We start from the raw sequence: 25,671 nt of genomic DNA, 5'->3' as shown, positions 1-25,671 counted from the left end.
CATAATGGAGCACTCGCATTAAAGCCAGTAGTAAACCTCAAAATAGCCAACAGCTCTCTGCGTGTCGCTCGTGGTTTTTGCGTCAGCCCTGCCATGGCAACCGGGCTTTGCTTTGCTTCACCATCTCCTTCCTTCATCAAATGCTTCAAAGACTTTGCCCGCACCAATACAGCTAATTACATCCTGTTTGTGGCGCGTTACATAATTATTAAGCTTCCTAACAAGCAGTTTGAAGGAGTGGGCCTGCGCCGACTCGGTACACAGGGGACGGCGGAGAGTGGCAGAAGAATCACACGCAAGCTTGAGTCAGTTCATGCGTTCGGCGTGCAACATCTCTTCATTTTGCAAGCTACACCTGGTTGTTCTTGAGATATTTTGTTTCCATCTTCTTTTTTTTGTTTTGGAGTATGTGCTGTGAAACACAAAGTTCTGCTTTAAATCAGGTTGTTGATGCGACCCAGCCGAGAGAGTCAGGCATCCGACTTTCACTTATGGCAGCATAATGAGAAACGTTACTTTGAAGCCGTGACACGCTGACAGAATGCAGCTGAAGTGTGTCAGGTCAATTTTCTGTTGAGTGTTAAGATGTCTGCAGATTAATTTCTGCCTCATCAGCCCGAGAACTATTTGTGCGTCACAGACGAAATCTCGAGTCTGGAGTTGTTTGCGCCGACCGTAGAGTTGATGAAATCCTCGTTCTTTGCTGCTTCCTTTTGTAAATCCCAACCAGGAGCAAACACGTTTTTAGGAGCTTGAATTAGATGTGACAATTACTTGTTTTGGTTTTATTTTAGAAAAATAAAAAAGTTTAGTTTTTTTTTACTTTATCCAGGCAATAAGTGATGTAAAATCCTGAGTGCCGAGCCACGAATGGAGGGGAAACAATTCACTCTGTAGCTGCTGAACGCTTCAGGCTGTTCTCTTTGTAAATGCTTTCTCCGCTGGACAAACTACGCTTTCCATCAAAGTTAAGCGCACATTGTTGCAGATGAGCCTGGTCGGTGGTGCCGCTCAAATATTAAAAGTTTGCGATCACAGATTTCCACAGGGATGTTCATGGAAATTCATCAAGAGTCGGCGAGAACTAATTACACTGCAGCACCTAGAGCCCTTTTAAAGTGACGAAGAACATGAGAAAATGATGAAATAAAACAGTTTGACAGGATTCGGTGATTAGATACGACTGTGTTTTATATTCAGGAGGACGGAGGTCAGATTCACAATGTCCCATGAATTACACTTCTTGCCAATCTTTTAAGTCTCTCAGGAGGAGAAAGTGAGATGCTGACACTAATCCTGGCTGCCCCCACTGACAGATTTCTTTAGCTGCTGCCAGACTTCAGATGAGCGTGAAGCTTCCTTTTATAGAACTTAATGTTCTACCAGAACCAGCTTTACCGGTTCAAGGTGCAGGCAGAGATTATTATACCAGGATGTACCGAACGACATGAATCCAGTCTTTAGTTTTACTCAATTTATCTGCAGCACCATTATTAGCAACTCTGGTGTTAATACTTTGTTCACCAATAGGACGTCACATAGTGTTTTCTGTAAACCTTGAGAGAAGGTTCATTTTGTCCCGTGAACCATTTCTGTGTTGATTTGGGCCCAATTTTTTTGAATTATATTCTTGATGAAATCCCCAATTAGGATTTCTAGTTTTTAGGTTTTTATATCTGGCATTTCATCAGAGCTTATGAGGCCATGCAGTTCAGGAAGGCCCACAGGATCACAGATCCTCCACCATAATTAATTGGCCTGAGGGTTTTTTTCATGGGTTACTTACTAAAGTATTACCAGATCTGATGCGTTTACTTCCAGACAGCATGATTTCAGATTACCTATCTTTTGTTTTGTGATGATTCTTTTTGCCTTAAATGTTTGAGCTCAAAGCCAATAACTGATTGGTGGTTTGTGTGTTTAATGTGGAATAATCTAAAAGTAACCTTAAAATCTTTTGAACAAAATACACATTTATAGGTAAAGTGGAAGTAGCATTTTATAAACTCCATAAGTTCATGTTTGTGATTTTTGTTAGCTATTTCTTGGCCGCTCAAACAATTGGTGCACATGTAGACAGCGTTTCATGGTTGCTATGGAGACTGGTGAATCCTTTTGCTTCATTATCCTAATGTTCAGGTCAGCTCTGGAGACCTTTGACCTCTGTCACCATGCTGATCACTCTCCCATGATGGCAAGATGAACTCAAGTCCTTGTCTAGACTATTGAATAGCGGCTAAAAGAAAAGTTCCTTTGTGTCACCTTATATTTATTCCCCTGAGAAACAAGAAGCCAAGGGTGTTAGTTCCTAGAAACTTTGAAAACCTAAAATTTAAGGCATTAACCAAGTAAAGGAGACAATGATTTGTTTCACTGTTACACTTTTCTACTGCAAAAAAAAAAAAATTGGTTCATTTTAGGCTTATTAAATATCTTTATCGTAGATTTCAGTAAACAGAAATCTTTCTGATGCTTTCTGATTGACTCCGTCCGGATGTTTACATCTCTCCTTTTTTGTCTTTATCATTTTTATACATGATACGGGAAGTAACAAATAATTGACTTGTAGAGAAAATAAACTCAGTGTGGATGGATTCCCCCCGTGGCGCTACAGGTATCGTCCACTTTAGCACGCCTGACGAGCGCGTTTGAGACTCAACGATCTTCTCCTGCAACAGCAACGTGTTTCTCACCGTTTTAACCGCTTTCAACGCTCATCTCATTGTTATTCTCACTCCACAAGGCAGCATGTTTGCTTTGAAGGTGAAGACGGCAGCTTCTCTTTACCTGCACGCTGTCAGCGCTCTGCCGTCCACCGTGAATAATGAAGCTTCACCGGGCGTCTCTTCCACCGATCAGGTGCATCAGTGCATGTATCGGGGAGGAAGGACGTTGCCAAATCTTCATCCGCCTTCGCTGATCTGTAGATGTCCTGCTGTTGATGTTTGTCAGGTTTGGTGAACGTAGGAAGTGAGAGGCATTCAGACCAAACACTCCACACATTTGAAGGAAACGAGAGAAATGAATTAGATTACCGTATTTGTTGTTATTAAATGTCAGAAGTCAAAGTGATGGTGTCAACATGTGATGACGTTTGTTTGGATGAGGAAATTTCTACTTTATTTATTTTGCTGGAGACAAATGAGACGTCCAGACAAGAAATAAACACATTTATGACTTGCAATGATTTGCCGTATATATTAAAGCTTTCTGTCTCGCACAGTTTGAACAAATCGTAATTGGGTCAGCTGCATGAAACCAGTTTATTGTTTTTCCTCCTCTTTCAATTTCCCTTCTGCAACTGAATGAGACCCAAATCCCAGTGTTTTCCTTCATTGCCATTTGTTCACCAGTTTAATACTTTTTGAAGAACCCGGTCATTTTTAGAGGCTGCATTAAAAGCCATTAAAATAAAAGTCATACATTTTTATCTTTTAAAAAGCCTGCCTGGTAAACTTACTACTTTTTTTTCTAAATCCACGTTGCCTCAAACATTCCCAGCGGCGGCAGGAGCCGCAGCAGCAGCAATGGTCGTCACTGCGGAGATCAGCAGCAGGTCAGGAGCTCTGATCTATCGTTTGACCCACAGCTACTGAGGAAAAGTCCGACCCATTTTCACAACCTACTTGCTCTCTCAACATTTGGACACTGAGGCCTCTTTGCCACTTAGACTGTGTTAGACAGAGTCAAAATTGATCATGATGTGTCTGTCGATACTTTTGAATTTATTTATTTAAACTTTAAACTGTAAGTTATTTTTGCAGTGAGCTATTGTGTACGGCAAGAATAAATAAAAGTGTAAAAATATCATTATTGGTGCATTCTGCTGTTGCTGGTGTTGATATTCCTGTTTATGGTCACATAAATGGTAATGAAAGATAAGAAAAAATATATATTTCTCTTTATATGTAGAAATTACTGATATATATATATACATATAAATGTACATGTGAGGTGATTAAAAACTGGTCATAATGTTGCTCAATGCACGTGTGCAACTTCTGTGTTGTGTCGTGCGGATTTAATATTTTTGATTTATGACAAGTCAAATTGTTTGCTATTTCCAAGGTTACAAGAGGCCAGGATTTGTTTTATTCATCGAGATGCTCACGCTGAGGCAGACAAAATGCAGGCCCAGAGGTAGATTAGGTCTGAAGAATTGACAAATGGAATCACAGAGAGAAAACAGATAAAAGACAAGACAATCTATCAGGTGGCGTGTCTCTCTCTGTGTCTTTATATATATGTGTGTGTGTGTGTCGGATCAAAGCTAATCTCACCTTTCCTCAAGGCGATCCTGAAAAACAGTTTCACGGTCCACTCAGCAGAGGTTTGAGTCCGAACACTTTTCTGTGATTAAAACTGCAGGGTTTTTTTTTTTTTTCAGTTTCCTTTTGGATGTAGGAGGAAAGATTACAGCAGCGCCATACTAATTCAAACATGTAAAGCGCCGATCAGACTGACCAAACAGGACGTGACGAGCAAAGTAAAGCTCATTCCTCTTGCTTCATTTTAATAAACAGTGTGAAAGCAACTGTGTTTCTGAATCGCATTCAAACCATGAGAGGAAGCTGCTGGGCTGGAAAATTTCATCATTTGATGCACTTTTTACATTTACACTGAGTAGCGTAGTGGATTTGCAAATCTGGTTTTCGCCCAACACCTTCTCTGCATTTTGAGAGAAATCTTGACACCTTGCTGGTGATTCAGGACAGAGACGAAGGCTTGTATCACATCTCCACTTATGAAATATCTAAATAATTTTATTAATGTCCATTTAATAAAACAACCTCAAAATACCAGGTTAGAGATGCAGCCCAGAAACAGCTATCAGGATCTGAGATTACAGCTCTACTCTTGGTCTGATTTCACAGTTTCTAATAGGTGAAAGCTATATAAAAAAAATAATAATAATTCTGCAGTCAGGGTGACCTTCTCAGCTTGGGAGGATGTAATAATATAAACAGCACAAGTTTTGGACGGTTCAGTGGAAACTCACGGAAATGACAGCCAGAAATAAAATGAAAAGCTCCTGGAAAAACATTCCATTCACAGTGTTAAAATGTGCCGCATTATGTGGAAAACAAATTCATAACACAACACGATGGACAACAAATGAGAGAAATAACAACAACGGGTCTTAAAGTAAACCTCCTTTTATTCTGGGTTCTGTCCAAGTCAAGTGATTCTGGCTCAGAAAAATAAATATTTTTCAGGTCTGGATTGATATGGACTTGTCTTCCTTGTCACATTACCTGAACGATTCACCAACACACGCATCCGACGGGTTGTCCTCTCAGCCATTCTTCCATCAGCCGTCATCTGTCCATTTGGACATCTGCTTTGGATTTTTATGCCACCCATTTCCATACATTTAAATGTCGAACTTGGGACTCTGGTAATGTGAGCCTTGAAGCATCTGGAACAGGAGAAACGTGTTTCTAAGACTGACGCAGTGAGCAAGTTACCGTAGGGCTGCGTTTGATTGGACACGAACTGGGAATGATTAGAAATTTTGTGAAAAACTCCAATTGAAATCTTTGCCAGTACATAGAATTAAATTCTTGTAGATCTTGGAGAGGTTCCCTTTTGATACACAGTTATCATCAGGCTCTTTAAAATTTAATTGCCTCCTTCTGCACTCTATGTTCCCTGTTCTTTCCCTTAAGCTGTTAAAATTATACTGTTGGTTTCACAATGATCTTGGAGTTGATGATTTGTTCTTGGAGGACTTGAGAGCCTTGTCCTATGAAGCCAAACCTCAGCACTGCACAGAATCACTGAGGGTCGAAAGGAGCACGCGTCTTTTCATCGCGCAATTTTTGGCCGAGCTCCAAGGACACCCGTCTACTGTAATCAACGTGCGAGTGTCGAGACGGGTTCAGTAAATCTGAGCAGAAACTTGCCTTATTTATGGTGAATCCTGATGTTATGCACCGATTCTGGATCACAGATGTATAATTTTTTTTGTGCTGCAGAAATGATGGACTGAGGTGTTTCTTTTCCCTCCCAAGGGATGTCTGGTGGTTGTGGATCATTGAAACATTATTCACAGTGGTCACACTCAGAAGCAGGTCCATCCTGAAAAGCCAAGATGACTGTAGTGGGTGTAAGTGAGCCAGCATGATTTATGTGTTTCCTTCCTCATTCATCCAGGTTAAGAGAAGCTTTTAAATCAAGCCCCACTGCTGTTATCCTGCTCTGTAGTTTAAGGATCAACTCTTTTGTACAACAAAGGGATTTCCTTGTGTAAATGTTAGTTAGTTCTACCCAGAGGTCTCCTGACTGCCATGGCGTACCAGGATGAGACCCAGAGTGAGACCATATGCTGGTGCAGTGGGGCCCTTTGTTTCCTCTGCTGCATGACGATGCCGGGGCCTCATGCGGCCGAAGTGCGTCACAACTTTCCTGTTCGATGAAGGCGTTGGGCTGGCCTGCGCGTTCCCCAAGCCTGAATCCAACAGAGCACATATCTGGAACATCACGTCTCGTTCCATCCACCGCCGCCACGTCGCACTCGTCCCGGAGATGACTGATGCTTTAATCCAGATCTGGGAGGGAAAACGTTCAGGAGAGCATCGGGATCATTCGCAGGAGTCATAGGAAGGTCAAACATGGAGGCCACACACACTGAGCCCCTTTGAGACTCGTGTTTTCACTCACGTTAGATCGGCCCAGCTCTAACGTGATTAGATGTTTCCACTTTTATTCTGAGTATGATTGTAAATCCAGATCTCCGTGGGATAAGCCTGATCTACAGTGATCATTTTTATGTTATTTTGTCCTCAATACATTCCACTATGTAAAGAATAAAGATTTCCTACTGAAATATTTCATTCATTAGCAAGTCACACAGAAAGCTCTTGGTTATCAAGAACATTCTAGCTGGATATTTTGTTTTTAATTTGTGTACTTTATCAACTAAGATCTGGAAAGGCCATTTGGCCTGGATGCCCACTGGTGTAAATTTGACACATAGCAAGAATTGTATAAATTTAAAAGGCCTGCAGCATCAACATACTTATCTACATCTTTGCAGAACATATAGGTTGCAATATGTGTTTTGTTCTATTATATACTATGACACTTATTAGCATCATAATTGAATATTCATTGATTGTATATGCAATAATTAAATTAACCAGCCCTACTTAATTTAATCATCTCAATAAGAAAGTCACAAAAACTATACTTTTTAAAGTTGTAAATGAAAAAAATGCATTTTTTTCCATTTCATTTACAATTTTTCTTAATTTCCAAATGCAACTTAATGTGTGTTTGGATTTATTGTTGTATTGAAAAACTGAACTTTGTCCAAGTTTCATCCTGACCGGTGAACCGAGGCAAAGTCAAAGAATATCTCTGCAGTGGTTTGAGTTCATCATTTCTACTTTATGATAAGCATCTTAAATTTGAACTAACACGTGTGTTACGATCTGAGGATGTAAAGTTTGTTTAAGTTTGTTTGGTATTTTGTAGGCAGATGAATAGTGAGCGTCACTTACCAGCAGTAATCAAATATTAATCAATGATGGAGCAGCAGACCTGTTGATCCTTCCTGCGTGACTTTGAGCCGAGGTTAAATTGTTGATTTGAGTGTTGATGTTTATTGGTTTTAGGAAATGTCTCCTGTTCAAACGAAAATCTTTACTGCTTCTCTGTTGCTGCCCTGAAATTAATTCTGCATCACAGAGCTACTCAGGATGCTTAGCATGTTTTAAATTTGATGAATTATCCCATTGTGAGAAACTTATTGTGTGTGCTTTAGGACAGTTTTGATTGGTTTAATCAGGAAGTAAAAATGTTTTCAATACTCTGGAGGTTTTCACGATGACTCTGTGAGTCTATATTTCATTTGCCAGAGGTCTTGTCGGCATCAGCCACAGATGACCTTCCATGAGTCGCTCAGCAAATGTCCTGTGACTCTAATCAGCCGGCTCCCCACCGACAACTGTGCTGGAGCAAACACGGGTCATCGCTCGTCCACACGGCGCACGCCTGGTCAAACAGACCCGGAGAGATGAGGCACAAACATGATATCATGAGACAGATGTGCAGCGTGCACAACAGAAATGTCAATATTCTAGTTTAGGGGAATCAATATCTGAAATATTCATGTCATCGGAAATGACCTGCAGTGTTTCAGCGCATAAATCCCACATGCTGGGTTGGATTCCTGTCCACCACGTCCAGCTTTTATCACTTTAAAGGGTTAAAGAGCCTTTATTGTAGAGCAGCCAAGCAAAAGAACCAGATTTTTGTTTCAAGGAATCTGTAAATATTCTAAATTCAAAACATAAAAAGGGATTATGCATTTTCCTAATTCTTTTTGGGTAGATTATTTTTTGGATTTTCTTTGTCTGTAAATGAAATTTAGTGCATTTTCAGTTGCAAGGTATAGAATATCGTTTTAATCTTCCAATCTGTTCTTCTGGATAGATTGTGTTTTTTGTTTGTCTAGAAAGGAGAGTTAGTGCTTGTTAGGTAACAAGGCATGGAATATCTGTAATTTTAATTTTAAATTAAACTGTATAAATTGTTGCTTTTTAGTGAAGGTCACTGGATTTTATTTACTGCAAAATGAAAGCAGAAAATGTGGTCAGCAAAACAAAAATACTTTGAATTGTAAGTAATATTTTTTATTATTTTAAGTAGATTATTCTGTGAGAAAATCACAAATTATTACCCTCTGGTCTAACTTCCTTAAAGAAAACATTTTGCTCATTTTAAGAAACCCACTTTTGGACTTGTGCTAATTTATCAACTTTTGACAGAGCTGCTATAAAATGCCTCAGTTTAGCTTTTCATTCACATCTGGTTGGAGCGAAGGAAGTGAGACATGGATTAAGAAAAAGGCAAAATATTATCAGCCACTTTGTGCTATTGTGTCATGATGCATTTCCGTTACCTACACCAGATTTAGCTGTTTTGTGTCAAAGATTTTTCCATGGATGCTCAAAAGCACCAGGTCAGAGGTGAAGTCTTCGCCCCCGTCGATCGTGCTCTGCAGGTCTACTGATCTCATTCGGCAGGATAAGCTCTCGCGCGCTGTCGGGCTCTTCAAGAGGCCCGGGCAGCTTTTAAGGGCCCTTATGCAATCACATGAAAAGTCTCATGAGCTGATTGACAACTTAAGTGCTAATAATTATTCCCTCTCCAATCAAAAACAATTTTCGGCACAGAGGGCTTTGTCCCAGATGTGAAAGGCCTCTGTTCCTCTAAATAGGTTTCCTCTGATGATTTGAGGATTTGTGTGTGCGTGTGCGTGTGCGTGTTTGTAGCAAGAGACAAAGACAGAAAAGCAGACTTTAAATTGACAGCATTTCAAAAGTGATAAACAGACTTCGCCTGTAGAGCAGATGTCTGAGGGTTTTGTCAGCTGCAGTAATTTGGGTTTTTCTTGGCTTTTCCGTCAGTTTAGAATATGAGCTATTTTCTTTTTGATTGCAGAAACAGCACTTCAACTCTTAACGGCTGCACGAATTACCTGCGTATTTTGTGGTGAGGTTGCAATGTTCTTGCAGACATCTTTTTGTATGAAAAGAGCCAGCTCCTCCGCAGAAATTTGCCAAGAGTAGCCAGGGCCCAGAGAAATTGGCAATCTTCATAAATTTATGCCTTTTTTTTTTTCATGATGATTACCAAGTGAGATTATTACGTAATTATTTTCACCTTCATTTCAGCCTGACAGAAGTTGTCATCCTGAATCTGCATCTTTACGAAAGCATCGACAACACCTTCAGATGCTACAGGTCCAATATTTATATTTCTAGTTAACAGATGGAAGAGTTTTTAATGTTAAATGTTACATTTACTCTTGATTTTTTTTTTTTTACTATATCATTTTGATGAATATAGGGAGCTTACTATACATGTCGAACACGTAAAATAAATCCAAAATATTTATCGAGTTATTTAGATTGTGTCACTTTTCCTTTCAAAAGTAGGAACTGTTCACATTTTGTCACATAAGCATAAACTTCAAAACTATTTTGTTAGGATTTGATGTGATAAAGAAGCAACTTTATTCAACTTTTGTGATAAACAAGCACAAAGTCGGACTTTATTGTAAATTGGAAAGAGAGCAATGCGTAGTTTTCAAAATATTTCACAAATAAAAATAAAGAGTAGCACAAATTTACATTCGAAAAGCAGATTTTGCCCATAGAAAAATATAAGCACAAAGCTCTGAGTGGCTCACAAAGCATTGGACAATTCATCATTTGACTGAACTACACACAGAGGAGAGAAAGGAGACTCTGAATCCCAGAATGCACAGCATCAACCCGTTTTCAGAGGACCGCCTGCCACCATCGGATTCCCCGTGACGTCACAGAGTATGAAGTAAAGAGCGGAGCGATGCTCTCCCTCTTTCCTCGCCACAGACTGCACATGGAGAACATTAAAATGGGCAGCAGCAGACTGATAAATGCTCTTCCAGCAATGAATCCTTCGCTAACAGCGCTGGCTGATTTTATGATGATGCCGTTTTAATGTTTACTGCTTATGCATAATTGGTTACTGCATCATGTTTTTATGGTGCAAAGCACTTAGAACTGCCTTGTTACTGAAAAGTACCGAACAAATAAACTTGACTTCGCTTGCAGTCCTGACAATTTTAGCAACCTCACCCTGTTATTGGGGCTGAATTTGCATTTATTCACAAGAAAAATAAATAAATAAAGAGGACATACACACATTATATGAATCTTCTTCCATATTGGATTTTTTGTTTAGGTGTGAAAAGCCCCTTCACGGTAACTCCGCAGTCTTGTAAAGTGCGTACGTTGCCAGCTGCCTCAGGAGAGCAGGTGCGCAGACAACTCAGGGTTTTGACGTGGTACTATTCAAAACCCGTCTCAAATCTTTCTAGCAAACGCTTTTGTTCTGATCGTAGCTGCTGAGAGAGACACAGAGAGAGAGAGACATCGTCCCCACACAGCTATTGACAATTGTGTGGCCGTGTCCCAGAGCTATTAAGTAATTTGAAGTCCCCCTGGATACGTCCGCCTCTAAAAGCCTCACATGTAAACACAATATAAACGCTGCTGGGCGCATTTATCCTAAAAGCCTCTCATGGCAGACATCGGCCCAAAGCCTCACTGGACGTCTCAGATTGTCAGCTGCTTCTTTGCTCTTAAACAAAGCCATAAAATGCTGGGTTCTACTTTTAGATGGAAGAAACACATGTATAAATTTAGGACCTCCTTTTAACCGATGTCTACGCATGCACATTTGACTCAATGGCTTAGTAGGTGAATTAAATGTGTCAAGACTTCAAAGTGTGGCTGCAAAATGTCTCTAAGGACTGAGCTTGATGAGACGTAGAGATCTCTCCTGATAAGAAAGGCAGTGAGGCTCGTAACAGGTAGAAAAGGGGAAGAGAGCATTTTAAAGTTTGGCAACAGCTAATTGGATTTCTGGAAAGCGAAGGGGGTGAGAAGGTCAGTTTGTGTCTCATAACTTCCCAACTCACATAAAGTAGGAATCAGCCTGAGAGCTGTTTGTTATGTAATACTCGTTTTATAAAATAAGACATGAGTAAGGAGCTCAGTGACTGGAAGCTCCTCGTTGCTGCCGGTCAGTCTGGAATGCAGCGTTTTGTGTGGTCAGAACCTGAAACGTGAGGGCGGGTCACTTACAGTAAGATCTGTATCTATTCTCTGGTTCACAACAAGTTTTGACAAACAGTCTGAGGCAAATGCAGTCAGATTCTGAGATTTGCAGGTTAAAGTTGCCATTAAACATGCCTGAGATGATGCCAGAATGAGCTTTGGTTTTAATTGGAAGCTTAATATTTTGCTTAGCATGTTGCCATGGTACCATCAAAATGATTTCCTCCTCATTTTCAAAATATAGCTCTGATGAAAGATTTGCCTTAAAACGAAAAGCAGATCATAACTCACCTTTGGTGCTTATCAGTCAAGTTTCAATCCTCAGTCAAGCTTCCATGTTTACAGCCTGATGTCCTGAAAGGCTTTGGTAATTTATTATTGATGCCACAAAGACAAAAAATCTTTAGCAGCCTGTGGGTCTGACACAGAGTCGAATTGATCTCATGGCTGGCAATCCCCGCGCTGTTTTCTCACTAATTATCCAGAAGCAAATCGACAGCGAAGGCGTCAATCACCGCAAATGACACGAGTCGTTTCGAGGTGAAGAAGCATAAAACTTTTGCACAAAGAATCAGCCTAACATCCCAGAGGGGGAATGATTGCTGCAATCACGTTTAATCCTCATTCACAAAGACAAAAGTAATTCTGGTGCTTTATGACGGCAATAACAACGTCTCATCCGTGTCGGTGGCTGCGAGCGAAGCTTTGTTATTTTGGGTTTAGCCCAAAGTGGATTTTTTCCCATAAATTCCTCCTGAAAGCTTTGCCCCAACAAGAAAAATAGCTCATGCAAAATTTAGCTGGACCCTGAGTGGACCAGTTTGACTGACAGATATTTTCAGCACTGAGGCTTCAAAGCAACATATGATGACAGGTGATGGTGCTTTGAGCCTTTTCCATGCAGACGGGAATGGAAGAAGCAAATATGCAATTGACAGATGCTGAATATTTCATGGAGGGTTTCTCTGTCTTCTGACATGCTTTTTCACCTCTATATTTTTTTGAGTATGTTAAAAAAAATAAACAAAAGTTAGAATTAAATAAAAATTTATTTCAAGGCATACATATTTGCAAAAATAATTAATTACAAATGAATATAACATTATTTGGCTAAATAACATGACCTTGGATTTTTGGCAAGACGTTTTGTGATGTATCTACATAGATTGGATATCTGGAGAGAATTTGAAACAATAGCACAACCACTTTATGTTCTAGAAAATGCAACAGTGCTGCGTTTGTGCTGGTTTTTCACTTCTATCTTGTCCAACCTGACTGCTTCCGTAAAACTTCAAGTGTAAACTAAATAACAACTATGAGAAGAAAGGCTAAAAACATTTCATGTTCAAGAATCTTTTTAGCTTTTTTAGCCTGGCACTGCTTTAGCAATGCTCAGGATCTTCTTCATTTGCAAAGGTTGTCAGTGCTGCCAACTACATGTGTGGAAGAGTTATTACAGCATTTTTCATTGGCGTTCCAGAGCCTGTGTCGATACACGTTTATAAAATTATTAATCTTACTCTAGCAGCTGTTTCTTGATTGGTAGTGCACCTGCTACCCATCAAGTAATCACTTCCCACAAGTTATTTTCCTCTTGATTTCAAGGAGTGTTTGTCAGATCGTTTACTGCCTCCTACTAATGCCATGTCTCTGAATTACCCGTGGTTGACGTTAAGTCATGGTTTTCTTAAGCTAAGTGCCTGACTCACATGCTCTCAAGATACCAGGACAAAGTTTTAAAAAGGTGAAGTGGTCTGTGTGGTTCTTACTGGAGGATGCGATGATGAACCGGAGAGTTTGGATGTCGGACAGGTTGAACTGTTAGGACAATCGAAAGGAAGTTCTGGCAGAAAATCCCAAGTGGAAGCTTTAACTCCGGTGTTTCGCTGCCTTTTGTAGAGGCTTAGAAACACAGCAGGGAGTAAACAGAATATTGACGAGGGCGTGGTTACCAACCAAGTATCAGAGGACTGGCAGCCGGTCGTCATGACAGCCCCGGCTCCAGACGAGTTAAACGGGGGGAAATTAATCTATGTAGCAATAACAATATTACTCAAGTAAAAGAAAAAGGTAAGGTGCAGTAAAACTACTCTTATAAATACCATTTTTTCCAAAAAAGTTGCTCAAGTGAATGCAACAAGTACTACCCACTTTTGAACATAAACAACATCAGTAGCCTACAGGCTACTAGTTAACAAGCTTAAGGTGCTGTACTGGTATTAACTAGTCATCTTTTAGCTGACATTACCTGCATCCAACAGCTTTACCCAACTCAGTCGGTTAGTTTGGGTTGAAAACTGTGACAAGTTCTTTGCGTTTTTCTGGTTTGCTGCTATGATTCTAACACACACCTGAGTAGCTCTGCCCCGCAGCAGCAGGTCTCCTTCACTGCCGCACAGACGTAAACCCAGTGCAAGTAGCGCTCAGGTGTGCAGGTGCACCTGGTCGGCACCGCCCTCCAGGAAGCCAACAGTTCTGACTCCCCAGCGACCTCTGGTGGAAAACTGGGGTAAAAGCAGAAAACTAAACACACAAAGCACAAAACCCCGCAAAATCTGATAGTTACAACAGTGGTACGTTTTGAGTGTTGGTTATTTGTCAGCACATTTTATTTATTTTTTTATTATTTTCACATCAATGAAATAACCAATAACTGTTGTTCACAAAAGTTTAAGAGCTGTTTTTTTTTGGTTGTTTTTTTTTTTTTTTGGCTTGTGTGACTAAAAACTTGACACAAGTTGAGTTTACCATGTTGATTTTATTCCCTTTTTGTGTTCAAACAGCAGAAAATAAGTTGTGACATGATGAGAGCTGTAAAAAAAGAAAGAAGAAGAAGAAGAAAAAAATACATAGCTGACCTGACACATTGCAACACAATGACAGTTCTGAGACTTTAGTGTTCAGACAGAATAACTTTGAGACAGCAAAGCTATTTTAGTGCGATGCCAGAACCAGTTTGTCACTTCACCTGCTGCGGGAGACGACTTGAACGAGACATGAGGCTGATTCACACGAGAAACGTTTTGAAGAGGACATCCACCGTTTGTGTGTGGATTTAGGAAAGCATAACAAAATGTGACTTGGAGGTTTAATTTATTCAGAATCTCATTAACTCTACACAAAATGTTATTTATGGAAATGTATTTTTAGGAGCTGTGCCTTGTGAAAACACGCATTATCCACTTGGCTTTTAGTTTTAATACCAGCTGAGAAGCGCAGCAAACACAAATGGGTAATTTTCCAACCAAATCAAAAGCAAACCAAAAAACAAGTTTACTGAAAGCTGGAAATAATATATATATAAAACTGAAGAAAAAAAAAAGCTGCCTTATTTTTTCACTTTAGAGTAATAATTTGTTCTTTTGTATTTGTAAATTCAACATTTTGTCAGTTCAGTTTTCAGCTTTTGGATCTAAAATGAAATTAAGTTCCTGGGTAACTTTAACACGTGACACGCCTGAAGGATTTTTGCCTGAAATGAGAATCACATCGGTCTGGGCTCAATCTGCAGACAGAGAAAATTGAATGGTTATTAAATGCTTATAGCGACTTCTCCTGATTTGATATTCATAGCTTTCTAATACTGAGTGTAATCTTTATAGTGAGGGAAATGAAGGCAAATGTTGACGCACACCCTGAACAAAAAACAAAGCAAAACACAAAAAACCTCTAAAATGGGATTTGAAGAGTCTCATTTTAGAGTTTGAATCATTTTCATGAGCCAGTTTTATTAACTACAGGGTTAGAAAATGTCACTTTGCTAAAATAAAACTTCAATCAGACACGTCTGGTATGTTCTCCAATATTTTCAGCCGTCTTCTGCCTCTTTTCTGCTTCTTGCTGGTTTTTGTTTTCAAAATTAGTGACGGGGAAACCAACAGCTCTTGAGCTCTAACCTTCCTCTCTAATCTCTGACTGTGATTAACAGACTTGCTGTTTCTTTCCTGAATAGTTTCACAGATTGTTTGTGGGTAAGACGGATTTTTTGCCTGTTTGCTCCACAAAGCAAAAACGCTTTCCCCCTTAAGCCTGATATGCAGGGACATCGTTGGCTAAAACTTTGACTTAGCATCAACTTAAACTGTAAATCAATACAGATAAATGAAGTCGTGAGCATAGGCGTCAATGTGTATGTGTTTCAAACCAGGTCCAAATGTTTAAATGACGCTAAGACATCTGGTGTGGTGCACCGGCCAACCTTTCCGAGACACGCTGAGGTTTGTTTGGTCTGGTCTGGCAATCTTAGAGCGTTTCAAATGACTAAACGACTTGTGATTGAATCTAGCAGTTGGCCATTAAAGGTGACACCCCATTGCTTTTAAAATGAGGTTCACAGCTTTCAGGCAATGAGGAAAACACACTCCACTAAATTAGGAAAAGTTCAACCAGTGTGTCAGAAGATTTTCGAACACAGAGGTTTATTTCACAGATTTTTGTTGTTTTTGGTCCACATTAACATGTCGAAAATGCGTTGCTGCACGCCGGGGGAGGAGGAGTTTTATATAAGACTGTAATATTTTCAGCCAGAATAGTTACACTTTAACTCTGATAAGTAAAGGGAAAACCTTGATGTCTTATTCACTTTTATTCTTAATAAAAACGTAGCTTTGCAGCACACATTCCTATTAGCCGTTTTCATCCAAACACCAGAGGACACACAATGACTTATGGGGATTTGTACAATTCCCCGTTCCATCTTTGACCTCTGTCTGTGCCACCAGGAGGCCCCCAGAGAAAGACTTATCAGCATTCTGTCTTATAAATACCGCAGCGCTTTGTAGCGTCAGCTGCAAGATGCTAAGTTATAGCTCTGCTAAATTTTACATCAGTCTCTTAAACCGGCCGTCTTAAGGTTTCTGAATGGAGAATATAATCCATGTCTTCTGCCTGATGGAAAAAATATTACAGAGATCGAAAAAATAGACATATATTTCCAAATAAATGCTATTTAGTCCTTCCTTTTGAAAGACTACGAATCGTATTTGTGTCAGAACGGCTGTTGGTGTAATGGTCTCTGCTTTTAGAAACAGCACTTTTAATTCTCATCCCCAAAGAACAAAAATAAAAACTCAAACTGTCTGAGTGGTTTAGAGGAGATGATGCTTAGAGGAGATGATGCTTAGATGAGACGCAGACCACAGAAGACAAATTCAAATTTACTCCTCATGTAAAAGTGCACACACACTGATACGAAAAGTATTTACCGATTCAATAAAAAGACTGGAAATGAAAAGCAGTGAGGAGCAACTAAAAAAAAGACTCTTTGTTGTCACAATTAAACTCTACTTTGCCTCAAAGCTGGATGTGTCGTTGCAGCCAGACTCCAAACATCAGTCTGATTTTGGCCCAAACTGTCAGGCGTTTGAAAGGATGCAGAAAATTATTGTCATGAGGCTGACTTACTTTTCAACATTTCAATTATGTTAAGCAGGCATCCGCATTAACAATGAACAAGGATTCGAACAAAATCTATATCTTGTCCAAATAACTACGATATTGGATGCTATTAGACTTCAACCAACAGCAAGAACAACAAACTGAATGCAGTAAAGTGAACCGTATTTTTGTTTTATTTTATTGTATGTTTTTATTTTGCTGAAAACAGTGACTTAGGCCATTATTTTAGGATGACAGTATTCACTTAAATACGCAGCTATATTCTCTGTTTGAAAAGTTTTCCCCAGATCGGATGGGTTTTTAGTTGATTTCTGCAATTAGTTCACCCTTTCATCCCAGTGCAGCATTATTCTCAGAGGAGCACACGCTTCAAAACGCAGCGCCCACACTCAGTCGTGTCGTTACCGACCCCAGCTGTTCGGAAGATGGTTGAAACAAGGAGCCTGTCATAAACATGACCCCACCGCTGAGAGTGGTCACCATCCAACTTTGGGCTTTTTCCTCTCCGTAGCGAACGCTCCTACCTGCAGGGGGAAACATCGGGGGCTGAATGACTCATCTCACCTCACAAGATGCGAAACAAGTCATCACAGGGATTATCTTGAGACGGATGAACGAGCCACGCAGCTTTCCCGGCTTCGCATTCGTACTTCATGAGCGGATTTTCCGTGCACATTTCAAGCTACTCAATATTTCATGAGGATTTCAAGGAAATGTGTAGTGTTTACTTTATGTCGCCGTGGGTGGAGGGCTCCGTATAAAATCCTGCAAGAGTTTCATCATTGGAGACAGATAGAATGATACTCTGCGGTCGCACAATAGCCTCCTGCTTGTTTTTCGCTCACAAGAAGGAAATTGCAGAGTAAACAAAGATCTGATTCAACACCGGTCATGCCACTCAGTAATTTAGTAGCTGGAGATGCACTAAATCTTGTAGGAACTGGACTGGGCTTGCGGATGAAAGTTCTAAAAATGGACCGCGGCGTTCAGGTGCACACGCAGAGACACAAATGCACTCTCAAAGGATGCATTATATCTCTCCCCTGCATATTTCCTCCTGGCTGAACATCATACAGGCCGATCGCCACACAGACGGGCTTCAGGCAGCCCTGTCGGCTCATCTTCCCTTGGACAGAACCCGGCCCTCCACACTGCTCCCCCCTCCTCCTCCTGCATGTTGTTGTGTGAGCGGGAGCAGCACCCACCGTGCTCCACGGGGGCGTCACTCGCTCAAGACGATGCGGCCATATGTCCGCCTCCCTCCGTTTTCCCAACCTCTGAGAAATTCACTCTTCATCCGCGTGGCGTGACGGAGGGTCGTCGTCACCTTGGCTCTGGCGTGCGCGTTTGACTCTGAGAGACATTTTGACGCTTTATCAACCGAATGGAAGAAACTGCCAGCGTGACCCTTTGATGACCTTTCGGTAATGGGTGGGACCTCATTGATCTGTCGCTCTATGTGCATGCTGACCCAGAATTCACCACGCTCAGGGGACTCGCTTAGGCTTTTCAACTGCAGTGACACATCGGGAACCAGCAGAGCATTGCGAGACTTAGCAGTTGTTAGCAATGGGCTAACAACACGTCACGGCCATTATTAGCAGCTTGACATCAATAAACAGTGCAAAAAGCAGCGCCTCCGAATGACTGCGTTTCATTTTACATTATTCTGAATCAACTGGTAAGTGAATTGCCATAAATTATTAATAAATTATTATAATTATTTATTTAACTCCAGACAGCAAGTTCTTTTATTTGGTGTATTTAAACTTCTGGTTTTAACTGTATATGTAGAAATGTAACATTACTACTGCCGTAAACATTTTGTGGCCTTTTTTATTTATTTTTTTTAGATGAAATGTGAGCGTTGGCTTCTCTTCTGGTCCCATAAATTGTATTTCTTGTTATTTAAATGATTTAAATTGTATTCCAGTAAGTTACATTTGCAGCTTACTGTATTTTTTTTTTTAATATCTTTGTATTTTGTCCAAGTTTTGTGTTGATGGTTCATTTCTCAAAAGTGAATCCAGAGGTTGTAAATCAGCTTCAATAATAAACTTGTATTCATAACGTCCAGTTACACATAAGATGCAATGTTAACTGCAGTTAACAGCAGTTAAGGATATATTTGATATCGCACAAAAACAAATAGTGATAGATAATTAGCAATTAAAAGATTAAAAGAAAGAATATTTTAGGTATTTAATTAAATCTTCAGACAAACACTAAAGAGTATTTAAATGTATCATGTTACCAGTAGGAAAACGTAGCTGAGAGTAAAATTACAGAAATCAGTTCTTAGTTGCCATTTTTAACATGTAGCTCTGATAGACAGAGGACAGAACTTGTTCTTGAATCTGCAGATCTATATTCTGCCGGATGTGCCTGCCCTGCTTTCTTAATGGGAGGGCAGACCTTTGCCTGCAGCGCCGTCTTTGGAGGTCCAAGACGGCTGCCAGTTTGGTCCAGCTGATGCAGTTTGTCGATCCGATCGTCCCCTTTCGAGCTCCGAGCTCCGGGCCAATGCAGCTACCAGGCTGCACTGCAACCTGCTGGAACGTTCTCAGCAGCGAAACCCAAAGCCATGCTGAATCTCCTGAAGTTGTTCCTCAAACAATTCCTCACTTTGTCCGATTGTTGTCCCTGCTCCACGGTGGCACCCTGTCATGCAGCACTTTAAAAATGATGTCATCTGTAAATTTAATGAGGGTGTTTGATTTATGTTTGTCGGTATGATTAAGGGCGAGCAGGAGGGGGTTGGGCAGGCGTGCTGTGAGGCACCAGTGCTGAGGTGCGTTAGGAATGAAGTGGCATTTCTGATCCGCACCACCTGTTGTCTGGCTGTCAGGGGAACCAGGACTCAGTTGCATATTGAAACTACAATGTTCAGATTCACAAGCCTCCTCAGCAGAGAGCTGCTATTGTGAAAGCAGTAACAATAGCGGCTTTTCTATTCACTGCATAATTGTGCAAAATGGAATTACAAAAATAAATTTGCTTAATGGAAACAGGCCAATAACCCCCCCCCTTCTTGTCCCCCCACGTTTTTTGATTAAAAATATGTTTTTGCACGGGAATGAGGGAGTTTTTCAGTTCCATCAAAATTAGTGCATTCCGCAGACTTTTAACGCATCATGCAAGTGGTAGAAGGAGGATGTTTGTCAATGACTTATCGCCTGAACAAACTTGTTCATGTGTGAATTTAGCTGATTTAATCACCACTGAACGTTGCAGATAAAATTGAGACTCATCAGAAAAGTCACATAAATCCTCCTCTATTCCTCATGCCAATGTTTAGGCATGAGGAATTTGCTGAAATTGGTTTTAATTTCAGCAAATCGCCTTTACTAAACGACTAAGTGCTTTGAGTGATTGGTGTTAAACAACTGGACAGGTGTACCTAATAAAGTGGCCAGAGAGAGCACCCTCAGTGTGTACTCTCTCTGGCAATTAAAAGACAAGAATTTTTGATAAATTTGTGAGGTTTCTATATTGAACTCAAATGTAAATGAAAAAAAACAACAACTAGTGAACATGTAAACTTGTGTCACAGAGTGGGCATTTAAATTAAAAAATCCCAGCAGACATCTCGTAAGAAGCGTAGCCACTGCATGGGCTGCGTTCAGAAAGGAGGAAATTACATCAAGGCTGGCTGGGATGCTCACAAGTCTCAACTGGAGGCTACTGAGCAGGAATATGATTGCATGAGAGAGGGGAACTATTATTATTAAAAACGAGAAGACCACCAAACTAAGACCGCCTTCACCCCGTGAGGAAAGCTGAGGAGAGAGCGAACAGGAAGTCTTTTCCCCTCAGGAGGAAGCCCAAGTCTGGTTGCTGCAAAAGCAGCCGACCCTGTGGCTTCTGTCGGGAAGGAATGCGCGCGCCGGAGACACACAGACGCTTCGCGTACTGTACAGAGGATCACCCTCCACTCTCTCACACCCTCTCACTCACCCATTGAGTATCATTTCCTCCTCCCTCTCTTTCTTTCTCTCCCTCTCTCTCTCACACACACTCACACACATACACTTTCAGTTGCTGCGCTCCTACGGATGGGAAAACACTGCCAAAGAGGACTAAGGGGTGAGAAGAGTGTGTTTCTTCTCCTCTTCTCCACTCTGGTGTGTTTTCTGGCGTTCTCTTATGAGCTGTTAATTTCAGCCCCACACCCGAGGATGAGGAGGATCTATTTGTGAGGAAGACACAGCAAAAGAAGAGGAAACAAGAAGCAACAGGGTGGCCAATTCTGCGAGTGGCTGAGGATCTTTTTTTTTTTTTTTCCCCTCTAGGATCGAGCAAGGTACGTAAAGCCGAAAGCATCAAACGTTGATGACTGTGATTTCCTTCTCTTTATCTTTCTTACTTCTGCTTCTGAAAAACTTCTCTTCCCTTCCAAGCTTGTATTGTTTCCTCCTGCGTTCACTTATTCATCTTCACGTAGTAGTTTTGTAAACGAGAACATGTTTTGTTTGTTTATTTGTTTGTTTTGTTTCTTTGAATTTTGGTGATATTCCTCCAGTTTCCATGTTGGTTGTTGAAGTTTCCCCCCAGGGCAGCAATACTGTTTATTCCCCAAAGGGGAAAAGACTCATTTCTCAGGTGGAGTCTATCCCCTGGAAAGGCGGCCGAGGCTCGGATCAGCAAGAAGAGGCGAGGACAGCTCCCTCTCATTGCTCGCTCATCAGCTGTCACTTTACACAGGAGGCAATTAAGCTGGATTGGCAGACAACGCTGCCGGTAGCTTAGAAACAGGCGTGTGGGAAGACGCACGGTGCCATATGATAGGATCCAGGGTGAGAGGGAGAGAAGCAGCTGAGGAAGGAAATTCCCTTTGTTCATTCAACACAAAAGCTTTTCTTCCTTCTGTGAAAACAAAATAAAAATCCTGCCCATGCCTGTGCAAAGACTGGCCCCCTGGGGCAGCAGTTGTGAAGCTTTTATGATTTTTGCACGGAGGTGAGCCGCTGTTTAAGTGTGCCGACTGCAAGTGGCTGCACGGGCAGTGTTTGTTGCTCTTACCTTTAAGGAAAGCATATGAAATGAATTGCTCTGTAATCATATCAAGCAAACTGTACATAATTACCTTCAGAAGATGCACCTCCTCTATTGCTTGTTGGCACAAAGAGCAAAACATCCAATCATATGTTAGCGTTTCAATGCATCTGGACATGTTGGAGATGACTGCTGAGGTTAATCCTGAACGTCAGAAACAGGATGGAAGGACATTTTCTGACGTTGAATGTTGTCCGATTGTTGCAAACCGAATAGATCTACAATGTGAATTTCATTTGGAACCATGTAAGATTTATAGAAAATGGTCTAAAGAAAGAGGAAGTAACTACTAAGTCCTATGAATGTGGGCTAAAATGACTTGTTGTCAGAAGTCAGAGGAGAATAATCAGAGTATTTTTTGTATGTGATAAAAAAAATAAAAAGGTAAAAGTGGTTTATATAGCAACTTACTGCAACCAATGTTTCCAGGATACAATCTGCTAATACACAACATTACGAACCATGAAGTAGATGTGCTACAGCAGCAGATGCCCACACCGGGTGTAACCCCATTGGCTAAAAAGAGAACAATGGGAGGTCAACAAAATCTCAACACAAAAACATTGCATGATCTAATGAGTCTTGTCTTCACCTGCAGTATTAAGATGTTGAAAATGGATTCATCCTTCCTGGTATTAGCAGTTCAGGCTGGTTGTCATGGTGCCGCGGTGTTAAGGATATTTTCTGGGCACACTTCTGCCTCATTTCCACTGAGCAGCACAAGGAACAATGTGCTTTGGTAAGCTATTTTATGTTTCCATTGTGAGAGCAACCGACCCGTACCGCACAAATCACAGAACCCCTTCAGTTGTGGGTCCACAGGACAATGTCCCCCTTGTAGGAACAAATTAATGGATGATCAGCAAAAGCTTCAAAGGACCAAAAGGTCCAGACCCCTCTGTGGCTATCGCAGCAACCAGAGAGAAGTTCAAGTTTTTCACTTCACATGCCTTAAAAAAAACTCACATTGTTCAGGCCTTGTTTACTTCTGTGACTGAGTAAATCTCCTTGAAACCAACAAAGGCCCTCCGTGCTCAGTTTTTATCACAAACCCTTCCTGCAGCCATTTTTCGGCATGGATAAGATAAGAGCAGACGCAAAAGTCGGCCCAGGCGCCGGCGGCAAAGAAGGCCTTTTGATAACGACTCGAGTGTGGCAATGAGCTGTGAACTCCTTTAAATATTCGTTGTTGGGTGGTAAGGCAGTTATTCTGGGTCGCGAGTGTTTGGACACGAAAGGAGAGATATTGCATAAGCCTCCAGCCTATTCGTTTTAGTGACAGGGAAGTGCTGGTGTATGTTCAGTGGGATGTGTTTATGCAGAGACCCCTGAAGTGAAAAGCGAGCTTTTAAAACAGCGTTGTTCCGCTGCAGGATTGCTCGCGCTCCGCTTTGTGCTTAGTCTGTATTCACACAGTCACAATCTGCTCCGTCTGAGGGACTGAAGACATGTGAGATCAGGAATGTGAAGTTCATCCATCAGTCAATGGTTGACGGCCACTTTCCGTCACCTCGCCTTAAATACGCAGACGACGATGTGCTGCCTCACGGAGATGGCTATAGCAAGTCCTTCATGGCTCACTGACCTTTCCTGACTCGGAGGAGTCAGTGAACTGAAAAAGCAATAATGCGCACCCATATTTACTCTCATACTCAATAGAAATGTCCTGATTCACCTCCAGTCTGCGCCCCATGGTTCCAGAAAGGGACTTACGGTGTACATCTACACTGACTGTTCGAGGCAGAGCTGACAGAGCCGTCGTGACAGGTTGTTTGGCAGGAGCCCCCAAGGTGAAATTTGAAAGTGTGGAGAATTTCAAATTCAGAACAAATGATCAAACCCCTGTTGAAACAGTAGAGCAGCTGGAGGGCATCAGATCCAAACGATCTTCTGACTGAAGGAAACCTTTTGATGCCCGAATCGTGCCAGAACGATCAGGAGGACGGAGTTTAAAAGCGAAACATCTAATGTGGTCACGGTCAGCTTGGAGGTCCTTATCATGGCTCCGCAAAGAAATCTTAACTTTTTAATTTCCTGAGAGGTACTCTGTGTACCGCGATGATCCCAGCACACCGAATCCTGTCATACATCAGATCAGAGGGCAGACAGAGGAGGGTGTGTATGAGTGAAGACGAGCCAGGAGTCTGTCACTTTATCTCACAGTGAGCAGATGTGAGCGTTATGCCAGCTGTATAACTGCCTACAGGAAGTCAAATATAACCCCAGTGCTCTGAAGCTTATTAACTAATAGACACTACCTTTGTACTTAGCCTTCCTAAGCCGTGAACCTACTTGGCACTTTCTTTATCGCTTGTACACAGCATTACACGATTAACCAGTGTGTCAAGGATTAGGTGCTACATTCAAATTTTTATTCCTCTGAATTTCGAAACACCAAGATACACTTGAAATTGGTTCTGAAATTGCACACAAAATTAAAAACTGAACAGGTTTGGGGGAACAACGTAGTCGCCGTTACGTAGACAGATCCACGATGCCGGAGTGAATTGTCAGGGCTGCTGCAAAAGTGTGAAGACGTGCATCTCCACATGTCAGAACCGTTATATTTACGTGTCTCTTTTTTTGTCATCAGTTTTTAGTTTGTTCAATCCGTCAGGTTGCCTGACTCTTTACTTGCAGCTGTGCGACTGCAAACCAACTTGTTTGCTGTTTTTGCAGGGCGGGTGAACCACTTGAACCCAAGGTATGGTTGCTATTAGAGCTGGAGCAAATTGGCATCATGTTCTGCTTCAATTTATTTGTATGTTTTATGAGGTTATGATTGTTATGTCAAGCTCATCGAGATGTCTCGATTGAAATGTGGCCAATCATCAGTCAGCTGCTTTTGTAAAGTTTTGACCTGCTGATTCAATGAGTTTTATACGATTACACATGAAGAGCATTTCAAATATTTCTTAGTCTGTCATTTATGTTAGGGACTACATAAAACCTGTTTCACATCCATCGGCCTCCTCCAGACTCATTTCTTAACACCCCGCTGATGCAGAAAATAGGTAAATTTGATTCTATGTTTTTCTGTGTATCACCGTCCTCATCAGAGAGGAGCGAACGTTTCATTCTGCAGCATCGAGCCGTTATGGGACATTTTTAAGCTTTAATTTTCTTTTCAGGTCACACGTGCTGTCATCTGTAATCCTGGTGTGAAAGAGGCAGATTTCCTACCCTTCATGGCGCAAACAGCTGACTGAGTGTTTCTGCTAACACAAACAGAGATGGAGACAGATTGCTTAAATCAATTTCTAGGATTACTCTTACATGCACATGCTGACCTGCAATGGATTATGAATATTATGCTTGGAGTCATTTTTGAATACTGATACGGTTACTTATATGTGCTTAAAGCCAGCGGAGAATTTTCCGAGGTCTTTATAGAAAGAGAATATTTTCTAAATAATCCTTTCACATCACACCATTCTCTGTGTCTCCATTTGGACCCACCATATTGGATCTGGCAGCAACATCTGGTAGTGAGATGGAGAGTACTTCCACCTTAATACCACAGAAGAAGAAGTGAGATGTGGCAACTTTTGAGTCAAGAACTACAAGCAGTCCAGTGTGATCAGCTCTGCCTGGTGTGACTGAA

General features: G+C 41.1%; 1 protein-coding gene across 3 annotated transcripts in view; it reads left to right on the top strand.

The window, feature by feature from the left end:
* The window catches only part of shisal1b (shisa like 1b), a 74,209-nt gene that overhangs the window by 4,281 nt on the left and 44,257 nt on the right, over positions 1-25,671 (top strand). The window contains exons 1-2 of one of the 3 annotated variants that reach the window (XM_044124101.1): positions 20,502-21,098; positions 21,177-21,315. The exons of 1 other annotated variant lie outside the window; for it this stretch is intronic. The gene's annotated coding sequence lies outside the window, so the exon portion shown is untranslated. Of the gene's footprint in view, positions 1-20,501; positions 21,316-25,671 lie in introns of those variants that run through there. One more of the 3 variants, XM_044124103.1, reaches the window with a different exon arrangement.

This window comes from Gambusia affinis, linkage group LG08 (assembly GCF_019740435.1).
Source record: "Gambusia affinis linkage group LG08, SWU_Gaff_1.0, whole genome shotgun sequence".
NCBI lineage: Eukaryota > Metazoa > Chordata > Actinopteri > Cyprinodontiformes > Poeciliidae > Gambusia > Gambusia affinis.
Note: the sequence above shows the minus strand (reverse complement) of the source record. Positions and strands in the feature narration are given on the sequence as shown.